This window comes from Pleurodeles waltl, chromosome 8 (assembly GCF_031143425.1).
Source record: "Pleurodeles waltl isolate 20211129_DDA chromosome 8, aPleWal1.hap1.20221129, whole genome shotgun sequence".
In the NCBI taxonomy this organism is placed as follows: Eukaryota; Metazoa; Chordata; class Amphibia; order Caudata; family Salamandridae; genus Pleurodeles; species Pleurodeles waltl.
Genome location: NC_090447.1, coordinates 402,404,161 through 402,419,366, shown reverse-complemented (window position 1 = coordinate 402,419,366; position 15,206 = coordinate 402,404,161).

Sequence of the window (15,206 nt, the reverse complement as noted above, 5' to 3'; positions counted from 1 at the left end):
TCTGCGGAGCCTATAGGCCCCCCCATGGTGCTGTCGCTCTCTCTCTCGATCTCCCTCTCACTCACTCTTCCATCGCATAATGGAATGGAAGAGACAGAGAAACATGGTGATTGTCATTGCAGTGGTCTCCCCATGCAATGACTTCAAAGCTTAGAACTAGCAAGATGTTTGGTACGAATGCTATAGTTACGTTTGATGCAGAGTGGAACAGTGTCTCTTCTGGCATAATGGTCAAGGTCTTGTGCTGTCACTCAGTAGGCTGAAGGTTCCAATCCTAGTATTGCTTGGCAGTATGTTTGTTCATTCACTGGTGTTTTGACTGTTACACTTTCCTAGTGATAAACGTTCACGTTTCTTTCCTATCACATGCATGGATTGAATATCATAGGTATTTCTGGAATCAGCAGGGTGAGGAGTCACCTGTAGTGAAATGGCTAAGGTCACAGACCCTCACACTGAAAGTTGAGGGTTCTAATCTAGGTGTGTCTGTGGTCTATTTCCTTCTTTAATTTATTTTAAACTTCAAATGTTAAAGGTTCATACTGAAAGGTGATCTCACTCATTTTAAATGACAAATATACTTTTCTTTTTAATTTGTTTTAAAATATCTCCTTCTATGTATATCATTCATCAAAGCCTAAATCTCTCTCTCTATCAGGGTTGGGTGGTTAGGAGACTTGGCTGTTGGGCCTGGCTGCAGGCCAAGCCCTGCGACCAAACCCCATGCCATGTGTGGCGCACGTTTGGGTGGTTACAGGGGGTTGACCACAGGGCCTGGCCACAGGCCAACCATCGCCATGCACAGCTGAAGGAAGTGGTTAGATTAACGCATAACAAATTACTTTACATTAAAAAAACATATAAATTCACTGGAAAAAAACATACAGGGAATGTTATAGTTAGGTTTTCAATTTACTCATTCAAAACCATAGATATTCACCAGTTACAGTTAGAGTTATCTCAAGTAACTATAACTCATGCCCAAAGGCAACTATAACTCACACCCTCACCATGCACATTTTGTTCGTCAAAGATATCATGTGTGCCGTAATTTGTGGGGTAATTAGCAGTGCATGGCGAGGGCGCACGTTATAGTTACCTTAGGGCACGAGTTATAGTTACTTGAGGCAACTCTAACTATAACTGGTGAATTTCTATGGTTTTGTATGAGTAAATTCAGAACCTAACTATAACTTCCCTGTAACCTTTGTTTTTATTAAGTAAAAAAATATATATATATAAAGTGTACTATACTGTACTAATAACAACAATATTAAGCCTCTGGCTGGGCTAAGTCCCAGGGGTAATTATTTTTTGGAGTGTGGAGGCTCCCCCACAAGCCCAGGGACTGCCACCTCCCTGGGTCTTCAAACAATTACAAAGTGGGGTGCCCGGCCCCCTCCCAGCCCTGGGGATCACCATCTCCTCAGGGCTTTGTTACTATTTAGTGTTAGAAGCTGCCCGGGCCCCCCTGCTGCCCCAGGGACCACTATCCCCCTGGGGCAAAGAGTTAAATAAGCCAAGGGGGTCGGCACATTGGAGGGAGGGCCGCGCAGCCCCTCATGAGGAGCTACTGATGGTCCTGGAGACCGCCACCCCCTAAGGCCAGCTCCTTCTATGTCCGGGGAAGCCCACCCCCGGGACACAGCTGTTTGCTGTGGCTTGGCTGCATCTTTGAAGCTGCAGCCAAGCTACAGCAAACACTTGTCTGCCTGCTTGCTGGAGCAATGGGGCTGCCAGGGAGCCAACGACCCAGCCACCGCCAGAACCAACCTGCACGAAGGGATGAAAGACGTAGCCGAGTGGATGATGAACAGCCGCCTGAAACTGAACTCAGACAAGACGGAAGTCCTCATCCTTGGATCATCACCCTCTGCCTGGGACGACTCCTGGTGGCCCCCTGCCCTAGGCAGCGCTCCCAAACCAACGGACCACGCACGCAACCTGGGCTTCATCCTGGACTCCTCCCTCTCGATGACCAGACAAGTCAACGCCGTCTCATCATCATGCTTCAACATCCTACGCATGCTCCGAAAGATCTTCCGATGGATCCCCACAGAAACCAGGAAGACGGTCACCCAGGCACTTGTCACCAGCCGACTGGACTACGGTAACACCCTCTACACTGGAACCACGGCCAAACTACAGAAAAGACTCCAACGCATCCAGAACGCCTCTGCACGCCTCATCCTTGACATCCCCCGACACAGCCACATCTCCGGACACCTGAGAGACTTGCACTGGCTCCCCGTCAGCAAGAGAATCACGTTCTGCCTCCTCACCCACGCACACAAGGCCCTCCACGACCTGGGCCCCAGGTACCTCAACAACCGCCTGACCTTCTAAACTCCCACCCGCCAGCTACGATCGACCAGCCACGCCCTCGCCGCCATGCCACGCATTAGAAAAGCCACCATGGGAGGAAGATCCTTCTCCTACCTGGCAGCCAAGACTTGGAACTCCCTCCCCATCCATCTCCGTCTGACCCAAGACCACCTCTCCTTCAGGAAGCAACTCAAGACCTGGCTGTTCGAGCAGTAGCGGTCCCCCCTCCCCCAGCGCCTTGAGACCCTCCGGGTGAGTAGCGCGCTATACACATTTCTTGATTGATTGATTGATTGATTGAGTCTTCCCCCACAGTCCCAAATAGCCCTTAAAGGGAAGATTATAAAATAAAAACAAAAAATCTGTTGTGACCTTGGAGAGGCCCTAGAGGGCTCCCTTGCGATCCCAGATGGCCCATAAAGGGCTAAACTAAATGCACTCAAAAAATAAAAAATGAATAGCTCAGTGTGAAGGTCATAGGCCTTCACGCTGAACGTTCAGGGCTTGAGTCCAGCTGGACTCGTTTCCCACATTTTGTTTGTTTGAAAGGTGTTCTTACTCTTAATAAATGACAGATATATATGTTTTTCAAATTTGGAAGAAATATCTCATATATCAGTATATGATACATTAAAACCTAAAAAATCTCTCTCTCTCTCTCTCTCTCTCTCTCACACACTCTCATTCTCACACTCATACACCCTCTCAGACACTTATAGACCCACTCCATTCAGATCCATTCAGACACCCACGCACCCACTCACATACCCTCTCAGAGCCTCATGAACCCAGTCACAGACCCACTCAGGGAGTTACACACCCACTCACAAACCCACTCAGACTCTCACACACCCACTCACAGACCCACTGACGCCCTCATACACCCACTCACAGACCTGCACACACATTGACGCACCCAGTATAACACTGATGTATGCACTCTCACTCCCAGACACTCTCACCCCCAGAAACCCACTCTCACACCTATTCCCTCACCCAGAGAGGCTGCGGCCAACTCCCGCCATACATGGCCAAAGGGCCATGCACAGCATGGGGTTGGGTGGTTAGGGGAGTTTGTCTGGCTGAAGGTTTTGCGGGCAAGCTCCGCTGCGCACGGGTGAAGGCCATGCATGGTGCAAGCTTGGGTACTTATTGGGGTTGGCCTCAGGGGCTGGATTAATGTAGTAATGAAAATTACTATAAGTTAAAAAACCATAAAAATTCCATGAAAAAAACAAGGGTTACAGGTCCGTTATAGTTAGGTAATAGAATTTTTAAAAAACCCATAGAAATTCACTTAAAAAACAAAGTTTACAGGGAGGTTATAGTTATGCTCACATTTTAAATGTACAAAATCATAGAAATTCACCAGTTAGAGTTAGAGTTGTCTCAAGTAACTATAACTTGTACCCTAAGGTAATTATAACGCGTGCCCTTGTCATGCACTGCTAATTACCCCACAAATTACAGCACTCATGACATCTTTGTTCACATCATTGATAATATCAATGCAATATTTACAGTAAATTATTGACAATAAAATGTGCATGACGGGGTGCCATGCACAATAGATCCGTTTGACGCTAAATAATTTTGGATGCAGAGAAGGAATGATGATTGGTTAGTGAGAGACCTTCGCAAGTGGGTCACCAGTCATGTTATCTGCTCCTACTCTCAAGGAAATCCTTAGCAGATTTCAACAATCTGGATTAGAATTAACTGCAGTTGCCGGCTGAACAATGTACGATTGGCTTGTCTCAAAAAAAAAATAGCTGTGTCAGTCTGCCTTCAAATTACAAAACAGAGTTTTGTGACAAGTACTCTAGCCCACTGATTCGCTGCAGAATATCAGGGGAAAACATTCTCCGATCACAATCTACTCTTAGTATGTTTTGATTGGGGGACAACTTGACCACCAGTTCCCACAAAGCAACTGCAGCCCATGACGCTGGAGGATCAGGGGTTTAGAGAGTCCACAGAAGAGGCCCTGACATGATGCCTGACCGAAAACCGGGGTACCGCAACCACTCATGCCATGGATTGGGAGGCACTGAAAGTGGTGTTTCGGGGTACAACTGTGGGAGTCAGAGCTGTTCTGTAAAGGGAACAGCTGCAGCTAGAAAGAAAGCTCAGACTAGTATGAATTAGCTCTTGAATGAATGAATAGTTTATTGTACAGATAAAATCTCATACAATTAAAACAAAAATATAAACAATCAGTAATACATTTGCAATTGAATGTTAAATATGTACTAAAAACACTCCATAATTTAAATACACATGCTTCAATAAGAAGCATTCCCACAATGATAATATAAAACCTACAATTAAAATATGACCGGACCGCCACAGCCCAGAACCCCACATGATGTATAATAAACATGAGTGCCCACAGTGCTCAAAGCCCTAAAGTGCTTTAGTGCATTAAATGATCATTAAGTTAGATACCAATAAGGATCACAACCCAAGGTACAACATTGAAGCTCAGCAACTTGACGAAATTGATACAAACTCAAATGAGGCAAGAGCAGGTGAGAATTTCAAACATAATTATCCACCGCTCCCAATGCCACTAAATTGGTTTGAGTGATTTTAATAAATTTGTTCAGTAAAACATTCAACATTAAATTCACAGGATCCAAGGACTTAATAATGGCTTGTCGACAGGAGTGAATCCCCAGTTCTTTCCACTTACTCTGAAGCAGAAATCTACGTTCCTTAAGCAGAGCTGGACACAAACAAACCACGTGTTCAATTGTTTCTTCTCCATAGCCACAACCCCTGCACATTGTCCCCTCCTCCGGAGTTAACCTCCATATGGGTTAACGTTTAAAAAAAAAAAAAATGCCCTTCCTTAAAGCCATAAAAGCCTCTTCCAGACAAAACCCATAGGAGCAAGAAAAATAGCAACAGAAAACTGGCATAAAACTTGGCCTCATTGTCAAGCAGAGCTATCATCCTAAATTTGGCTGGATCCAACCTTGAACCATTTTTGTATAGCGGGTGAAGAATGGTACCTAGCCAGGACTCAGGATGTCATTCATGCCATCTTGACGTCAGAAGACAACACTCAAACAGATGCACAGGATGAACTGCTTGAAGGGATGAATCCTGTTTGAACAGCATCTGTGGGAGGCCATTGGGACCTGGGGCTCCATTTCACTTTGCCCTAAAGATTATACGAAGGAGACGAGGAAGTAAAGGAGCCTTCGCTCCATGAGCGGGAAACGCAAACACAGAGGACAGGGAACAAGACTTGACCAGAGCAGCAGTAGTGCAGTAAGCCCCCTCAGTCAACAATTTCCCATCACGCTCACTTGCAGAGAATTGACTAATCAAGTAGGATGTCAAAATCCCTTCAGAGATATTAACAGTACCGACGTCCAAACCCCTTCAGAGATATTAACAGTACCAAGACCCCTTTCATTATTTAGTAAATTATTAACGAGGGACCAAAAAGGTTTTACAATTGAATACTTATTTGCGCTTAAAAGTTTAGCCCAAAACTGATTGAGTTGGCTCTGATGGTCATCATAGATAGCCTTCCTATAGTCTTTCCTCAGTTCTTTATATCTAATTAGTAGACATTCAGAGTCAGGGCTCTTCCTAATTGCCCTTGTTAATATATAATGCACTTTCTTTAAACTCCTAGTTTCCCTAGAAATAGCAAAGGGCCGGAAGGAGGTCCAATTATGAGCGGGTTGATGAAACCTTGACCATAAGAAGGAAGAAATTTTATCCCATAGCTTCGTTGGGGACGCACAACCAGATCCTTCAGAGTCTACATGTTGGAAAATGGATTGGTAATGCAAGGTAAGAACCTACACTTAGCCATAGGACATTAACCTCCACTTAGGTACTGTAAGGTCTCAATAAAATAAAACCGGCTCAACCCTTGATAGCTTGGCAATGAGTGACAAGGCTTAACTTAGGAGACAAATGTGTAAAGCATTTAAGAATCACAAAACAGTAAATAAGTAAAACACAAAACACAATAAAAATCCAACACCAATTTATAAACATAGATTATATTTTTATCTTTAAAATGACACTAAAGTGATTACAAGCGGATAAGGGGAACCGGAGATATGAATTTTTAAAGAATTAATGTTTTCTAGCGCATAGAAGCAACTAGAGCTCAAAGCGTTAAAAAAGGTCACACTGGAAAGTCCAGAGTTCAGGCCACCCACGAGGTAACACTGTCACACTTACTTTCAGAAGTGTTTCTTGATTCAGAAAAGTGGTATACAGCACCGGCCAAGGGTTCTGAGGCTCTGGTTTGCCGCTTGGGGTCTGGGACTACAAATCCCACAATGCACCTTATGGAGTTGTTCCAAACGTCTCCAAACTTCTGGATCGTCTTCCAGAGGTCCTTTTTGGGTCCTTGAAGTGTCCACAACTTGATCCAAGTTTCCAGAATCTCTGAGTTGCTCCTTGGGAGTTGGGACAACAATTCCCAGAATACACTTGGTCAGAATCCTCAAATGGCCACTGGACGCTTGTCAGCTGGGCTCAGCTTGCAGGACTTGATGTAGGGGACTCTGGGGAGCTCCTTTGTACCTGTAGCAAAACAGGGAGTTCCTCCTTGAACCAGTTGAAGCCAGGCAAAGTCCTTCTTGTGGTGGAGCCCAAGTGTGCAGCTGGTGCAGTCCTTCAGAGTGCAGTGTCCGGGTGTAGGTCAGGGATCCAGCAGGGCAGTCCTTCTTCTGACGTTCTTTCTTGTTGGGATCTGGCTGGGAACTGAGGTGTGGGTGCAGGTCTGCCAGTTTTATCCTTGCTCCTGGGTGAAAAACAGGGGGGTCCTGGTTCTCCAATCAGGTGCAGGGTCCTTTCCCCCTGTGATGACCACTTCCTGTGAAGTGTGGAAAAAATCAATACAAGGGAGCAACATTCTTTAAAAATCCAACATGCCTGAAACTGATTTTTGGAGGTTACATTTGGCTGAGTCCACCCACTGGTGTGGCTAAAAGTCTTAAATACACCCTTCTCCTGCCCTCTCCTAATCTAATCAGGGGACACCTAAATGTCTGTTTTTGCAGGACGTGAGGGAAGTGCAGGGTTGCTCCAAATGTCCTTCTCTGCCTTTGAAGACCAGTTTGGCAGCCCTCCCTCCTTCCTGCTTCCCCATCTGATGAGAGAAGATCTCCTCCCACAGGCACATTCACTTGTGTTGTTTAGCCCAGGCTACTTCACACCTCATCAAGGCAGCCTGGCCAGGCTGCCAGAGGCTTGACAATCAGAGCAAAGCACTACAGGGCTGAAGTGGGCAACATTTTAGGTAAAGTTTAAAATTCTTTACCTGAACAAGTTATATTAAATCCAACAATTGTAAGTTGTGTGATTTCTTGGAACAATCAATTTGATACCAAACTTGAGGTATCTGTCACTTAAGAGGACTTTTTAAATTAAAATAGAATCTCCCCATTCTAGCCTATGGAGGCCATTCACTACAAAGAGGGGAAAACGAATTTGGCTGTTTTTATCTCATCAGGGCTCATACAACTATTTTATAAGGTCCTTGCTTATAGTTACATGGCACCCAACCCTAGGGGCACACAGGGCACACCTTAGGGGTGACTTATATGTAAAAATAAGGCAGTTTAAGATTTTGGAAGTACTTTTAATTCCAAAGTCGAATTTGCATGTAACTTTAATTTAAAATCAGCCAGCAAGGAAGGCCTGCCTTCATAATGACACTGGGCACCACAGCAGTGCACCTCTGGGTGCACCACCTATGCTAGGGTCCTTAAACCTACATGCCCTACCATATGCTAAGGACTTATAGGTAGGTTGACTTAGCCAATTATAATTAGCCTAATTTGCATACTGATTTTACACAGAGAACAGGCCCTGGGACTGGTTAGCAGTACACAGGGCACCATCAGAGTCAGGAAAACACCAGCAAAAAGTGAAAAATAGGGGCAAATTTCAGTGGGCCTCTGCGATCAGCCCTGTTTTCTCACCCCAGAAAATTAACACATTCAGTCATTACTGTACCACTAATAGAAGGGTTCCATTGTATATGCTTAAGTGACTCAGAACAAACGCCGCCACCTACAGCCCACATGACATCATGAAAATGAAAACTAGATTTTATGGTTACAATTTGGGGACGGTGATCACTCTCGCTCCGGGAGGGAATCAAGAACTTCTAAGTAAGGGGAAACTATTTGATGCTACAAATGGTTTAGTCCAAGAAAGAGTGGGATCATCCGTCTGATCTTGTCCAACAAGGAGGAGCACTGTCATGCGAACGGCCATTCTAAACTTTAAAGCCCATGCTATTTAACTGCATTACTATGTACTCTCCCAACGGACAGTGTGAGCAACCCTGGGGCCTCAGTTGTTCAGGAACTAACTGGTGGTTAGAAAGATCAGGGCCTTCAAGAGCTGCTACAGTGTCCTGAAACAGATCGCTATTACAATCCCCAGTTATAACGTAATCAGCACACGGATTCCCCATCTAGATCACCCAAAATCTGCATCCGTTGGGACAGCTCCCCCTTTTATCCTTTGTTCCAGGAGCAATATAAACATTAATCACTATGAGAGTTTTGCTGCGAACTCCAGTTCCTAATCACAATCCCCTGAATCCAATTATCATCCCAAGCCAGCGGCAAAATACACCCTTTTAGTTTAACAGTGACATAGGTGGCCAACCCTCCCTTAGCACAGCCATTCTTACTCTTTCTATGAGTGAGTTTCCATATTTCTAAATATCCCGACAGCGGGTAACTGATCTCAGCCCAAGTTTCCTGAAAGGTGATTACATCATAACTGTTAAAAAAAGATATAAAATCAGCCAAATCAAACTTATGCACAAACCCATTGATGTTCCACAAGCATAGGGATAAACATTCAAATGGTGGCACTAATCCCCCCACCTGTGGGGGTCATTGGGGATGCACATACAAAAGAGCAGAGGGCAACCAATCCCAATTGATCCCCCGCTGGGGGCCAGGACCTGTGCTGCTAGTTCCGTTGATGGCAGAGGTGCTACCCAGAGCACTTTTCTGAACTGAAAATGGCATCGGTGCTATAGGAGACATTGAACTTTGGGATTCAGATAACAACTTCTTGTAAGGAATAATTATAATACCCCAAGAATGGAATATATCTTTCGTGGCAAGAATGGACTGAGCGATAGGGGTGGAGAGCAATGAAATCAGGGTAGATTCCCCAGCTTGAGACCCCCTTAAGTCAAGAAATTCAATAGAGGCAATGTCAGTAGAAGCAATATTACTCAGGTTTGAGATGGCCTTAAAGAGTCTAAAGATGCTCCCTCTGTTCAAAATATTGTGGGGGCTTGAAAGATATTCTGGTATAAACACAAGTTTGGTAGTTGTACACTCTAGTGAGGCATTAGAGGGGCACAAAAGAGACCTGAGCTGTAACTGTTCCACTGTGTTGAACTGGCCCAAAGGGACCCCCCCACCCCCCACCCCAAGCCCATGGTGTCAACAGAAGAAGCTTGGTGGCATGACTTTAGACTTGCTCCAGTGACTATCAAAAGCCAACTTATAGGAAAAAGAGGGTCCGGAACCTGGAACCTCACCATTGGTAATTCCATGGACTGCTTTGGGGTTTGACAGTGTTACTGCAGTATGGATGGGCACTCCACCCCCCCCACCCCCACCCCCAGCATGAGATAGTGGTACCAAACAAACTGCCAATTTTGCCTTCCTCAGCAGGAATCAGAGGATCCTTGGGGGAAAATTCAGTTTCTTACAGAATAGTACTGACCAAAGGACCCTGCATAGGCTCACTAGATGGTAAAGGGGCTCCCTGTATGGCCACCCAAGAATTAGTCAGCGGAATCACATTAGAATCCTCCTGCGGCTGCTGTGACTGCTGTGCATCGAGTCAGACCGACAGTTGAACACTTTTGGGGATCTTTGGGGAGGTAGGCTCCACCTTTTGTTCAGTTGTTTCCAGGCCTTTTTTTTCCCTCATACTCAACGGGTGCTGAACGCCACAATCAGCTCCTAGAGGCAATGAATATGGTGAATCAGTTTGTGATGTGATGCAAGAATAATGTGAGAGAATACAGACTCCATAGGCTCGACTCTAGGCAGATGGGAGTTCTTATGAACACGGTTGGCCAAAGTGTCTTGCCCCGAGACTCCAGTAAAAGCAGGCCGGGGGGAGTTGGTGATTAGTTGTCCAATGTTTTTGGTTTAGTTGGTTTCCGAGACGAATCAGATTTGGCGGGGGCGCCAAAGGCACAGGAGCTGCAGAGAACCTCTTAATTTCAGATAAAACCGAACTCAAAAAGGTAGGCATAGATGATAAACTTTCAATATTTGGGGAACAGCAACAGGTTGTTTGAACAATATTGGAGCTCGTTTGGGCTCTAGTAATTAGCTGATTAAAATTTTCTATTTTGTGGTCAATCCCAGCTACATATGTGGCCAATGTGTTCAACAAATCATTTTTGACATCCAACTCATCAGAGTGATAGTTCAAAGCCAGCACAGTGGATTGAAGGGTTTGCAAAAGCTGTGGCAAAGCAGAGCCACTTACAGCGGTCTTGGAGATAAGCACAGAATTGGGTTCCACCTTGGCGCCACCTGTCATTTCAGAATGGAGGCAGGAAGGATCTAGAAGCGTTTGATCATTGAGCTCGTCCTTGTTGAACTCAATCTGAGAGCTGGTGTCACCGGCCCCACTGGATGACCTCGTGAGTAGGATCAGACACATGCTGCCAGTTGGACTACGGGTCCATTGTGCTGCCGGGGGACTAGTTTGGGGGGGTGATACTGCAATCCTGCAGACGATCTTGACAGCTAGCGACCTGCCCATACTGCCAATACGAAGGTGCTGGGGAAGCAGCTTAAGAAGTCGCCCACTCACTGACATCAAAGGAGTGGTCACTTGGGATAATAATTGGAGAGAGCTCATGCTTCGGTGGAATCCCAGCCGGCTGACCCTCCTGTGATGCAGAATGGCTCACTTCATCTTGAGAGGCTAACTCAGGAAAGGCGAAAACCCCTGCCTCAGAAGAGATCAATGAGCACAGAGGGTTCATAAAGATAACTGGTGAAACAGGATGATAAATTAGCGCAGCTGTTGTCAGAGATCCAACACTGGGTGAAACGTCTGTAACTGCGGATGCTGAGGTTTCACCCAGAGCTGATGCTGGCTGGATATCCCCACCATTCGCCTTAGATTCTAACTTAGGTTTCTTCTTAAAATAGGCCAAAACAAACTTAAGTGAGGTGAATTGGCGGCAGGAAGATGAGAGTTCACAACTACGGTATTGAATTGATCAACGGCCATTGAAGAAGGAGCCACCGTGATTGAATTAGGAGAAAGAAGGTAAGTCGCTCATCAGGAGCCGGTGACAAATGCGAAGTGAAATTGCGCATGACATCACCGAAGCAGCATTTCTTGCTTTTTGAGGGATGCTCCTTTCTTACTTTGCCAGACATCATAGCGCAAACAGTTCCCACACTCCTTCTTTCAAATTGAGGATATTTTGGGCAGAAAAATTCAGCATGGGTAGATTCCTTGATTCCTTGATATGACACTTTGCGGCTCTTATATAATAATATCAAGACGCTATGTGAAAGCTTGAAGAAGAGAGGAGAGCAGTAGAAGCCAAATTTAAGGTGAGGGGGCAGGACGATGCGAGGCAGCACAACCCTGACAAGCCACACTAGCCTAACACCAGCCGCCTCTGCCAGAGACTGGTTGCCTGCTGCCTTATCTTCTGTCCACCAGCACCCCCACTTGGCCCTGCTTGCAGTGCCACTGGTCACTTGACTTGAGCCCAAGTGAGGGCTTCTGCTCGTCGTGCTGCTCCGGTCCTAAAAGAATCATCTAGCGCCAGGTCAATGCGCTTCATAGTCCAGGGCACAAGTCCAGGCGCTCAAACTATGCCAAACCCAAGACCCCGCTGCTCCAGTACTGAGAGGATCATTTAGCGCCAGGCCAATGCACTCTATAGTTCAGGGCACAAGTCCAGGCGCTCAAGCTGCGCCAAACACAAGACCAGCACTCACACAGCCCCTCCAGGGGCCCTCCGTCGCTGCAAATGGCCAAAGACTGCCAAAGACTGCCAAGAGCCAGGAAAACGAGCAGAGAACAATCCAGAGCCTGGAGGTGGCGGGGAGCCAATGGGCAGGGGGCCCACGGGACCAAATTCGAAGCCCCTCACCTGTTCACCGAGCTTGGAACAATCTAGAGCATGGGGGGATAGCGGCTCATGGGTGGGGTGCCGGGAGACCAAATTCGAAACCCCTCGCCTGCTCACCGTGGCACGTGGCAGCGCAAGACAGCTCAAATGCTGTCCACGCGGCCACTACACACTGTGACTCCGCCCTTCCACTCGCTCATTCACAGCGTCCTGGTCACGGCGTCCTCTGAAACAGAATTCGTCAGCGAAAAAACTATTAGCTCTTGTATTAACTCCGAGGGATGCTGCCAATTATCCATTGCTGCAGAAGCACATGCCCACTTAATTAAACAACTTAGATACCTAGATTTCAAAGCATTTCAGGCTAGGATACATGCGGAGGGAAACAAATAAGGTCACCTACTGGCATGGCTCCTGCACAGTTCTGCTTCAATGACACCTATTACAGCAATCAAATAATCACCCACATGCTTGCTCACAAATCAGACAGATACACATGAAGCCTTCACCACATATCACAAAACTTTATACAACCCTCCTCCAGTAGTGAGAACTCAGAGTATACATACTTTCCGCCGGGCGGTCACATTGCTGATCCTGCAAACCCTATTAGAGAAGACCTTAATGCACTCATCACAATACAGGACATGCGTGGGGCGATTAAAGAATCAGAAACAGGCAAAACTCCTGTGCTAGATTGGTTCACCATAGAATTCTATAAAGTATATATACCTTTACTAGTCCCTAAGCTTCTAGAAGTTTTCCAGACCACCCTACAAGATGGCAGACTTCCATCTTCCCTTAGAGAGTCTCTGCTGATATATTTTCCCAAGCCGGGGAAGGACCTTCAGGAGCTTCCTATTGCCCACTCTCCATGCTTGGATCTGACTACAAAATATTAAGCAAAATCATCGCCTCCAGACTCCTAGAACATATGACCATGGTAGTACATGTAGATCAAAACAGGTTTATCCCTGGCAGATCAACAACACAATATTAGGCGATTGCATAGAGTAATGGAACCCGCCCCAGTCCAGTAGCCATATGCCGTATGCATAGTACTAGACCTGGAAAAAGTGTTTCATACGCTAGATTGGAACTGCATGTTCTCTACTCTCACAACACTGGGCATCACAGGCTGATTACAAACCTTATATGTCTATTGTATGTGGACCCTACAGCCCAAGTGAAGATGGGGCAATGTATTTCCCCTTAATTTCCGGTGAACAGGGGTATCCATCAGGGCTGTCCACTGTCCCCCCTCCTTTTTGTCCTGGCTATGGAGCCATTGGCCCACAGACTTCGCCAACAGGCTGGGGTTTGGGGAGTACCAATAGAGGGAATGATACATGCAGCCTCTTTGAATTCTGATGATGTGCTGGTTTATATCCGTGATGTTAGACACAGCATAGGTTCGTTAGCCCTGCCCCGGTCTCATCATTAACCACATAATACACAACCAAAACGTAAACATCTTTCATGCCTTCACAGCCGAATACTAGAGTTATTACCTAGAATACCTTTATATACACCTAAGCAAAATAAAGATATGTCTTTTGTTATAAAATGTACCAATCTAAGTTGTATGTTAGTACACTAAAATGTAACCGTATTGCATAGAAATTACAAATCCGTGAAGATATACACGAAAAGAGAGAATGTTCACTTTCTTACTAATCGAAGGAATATGTACTGCTATTTGTGAGATACGTTTAATAAACAGATTTAAAAAAAAAAAGACACAGCATAGGTGACATAACAGCAACCCTTTCTGAATTTCAAGCAGCATCAGGTTTGGGAGTTAATTGTGCCAAAACCTGCCTCTTCCTGTTGCACCCAAACTGTCTGCTGCAACAGTTTCTAGTGGATTCTCTGGAACTGCACTGGGAGCCTCACACCTTCTGCTATTTGGGTATAAACATCTACCACAATACCCAGAAATTCATTGACAGTAACCTCACAAGAGCTGTCACATCAGTCTGCTCGCAAATGGCCTTCTGGAGCAAACTCCCACTTACAGTCCAAGGCAGAATCGTGTTGGCCAAAATGTTTATGCTTCCGCGATTAGAATACTATTTTTATTACCTCCTAGTGCACATCCCCAGAAGCCTCTTCCACATGTTACATACTGCATTAGGTAGCTTTATCTGGAATAAAGACAGGCGCTGAGTAGCACTACATTAGCTACAGCTGCCAGTTGAGAAAGGGGGCTTAGGAGCACCAAACTTTGAGCGTTACAACTTGGCCGCCCAACTCCAATGGCATGCCAGATGGCTAACGTTTCTCCTATCGGCCACCCCCCCCCCCATTCTAGAACGTTACTGAAAGTGGCTCACAATAGCTATAAACGCAGTCTCAGTCCCATGCCTTTAGTTCCACAATAGTCCTCAGAAATCTGACTAGCTGCGATCAAACCAATTCGGACAATACTGGGGAGTAAGGGCCTCCAGCAATGGGAAGCAGCTGGAGTTGGCGTGGTGGGAGCCCTCTTCAGGGATAAAGTGTCCGTATCTTTGAACACTTACAAGCGGACTGGGATATGTCCTCTGGCCACTTTCTTGCACATGCCAAACTCCTTGCTGTCCTGACTGACATGTCCAATTACTGATTTGGAACCAGGCAATTATCCGCTGGTACATACACTCCATATCATGGGCAGTGGTAGATGTTTGATCATCTGGTTTACTAAGGCATTAGTGGTTGATGTTTGATCATCTGGTTTACTAAGGCATTAACATACACG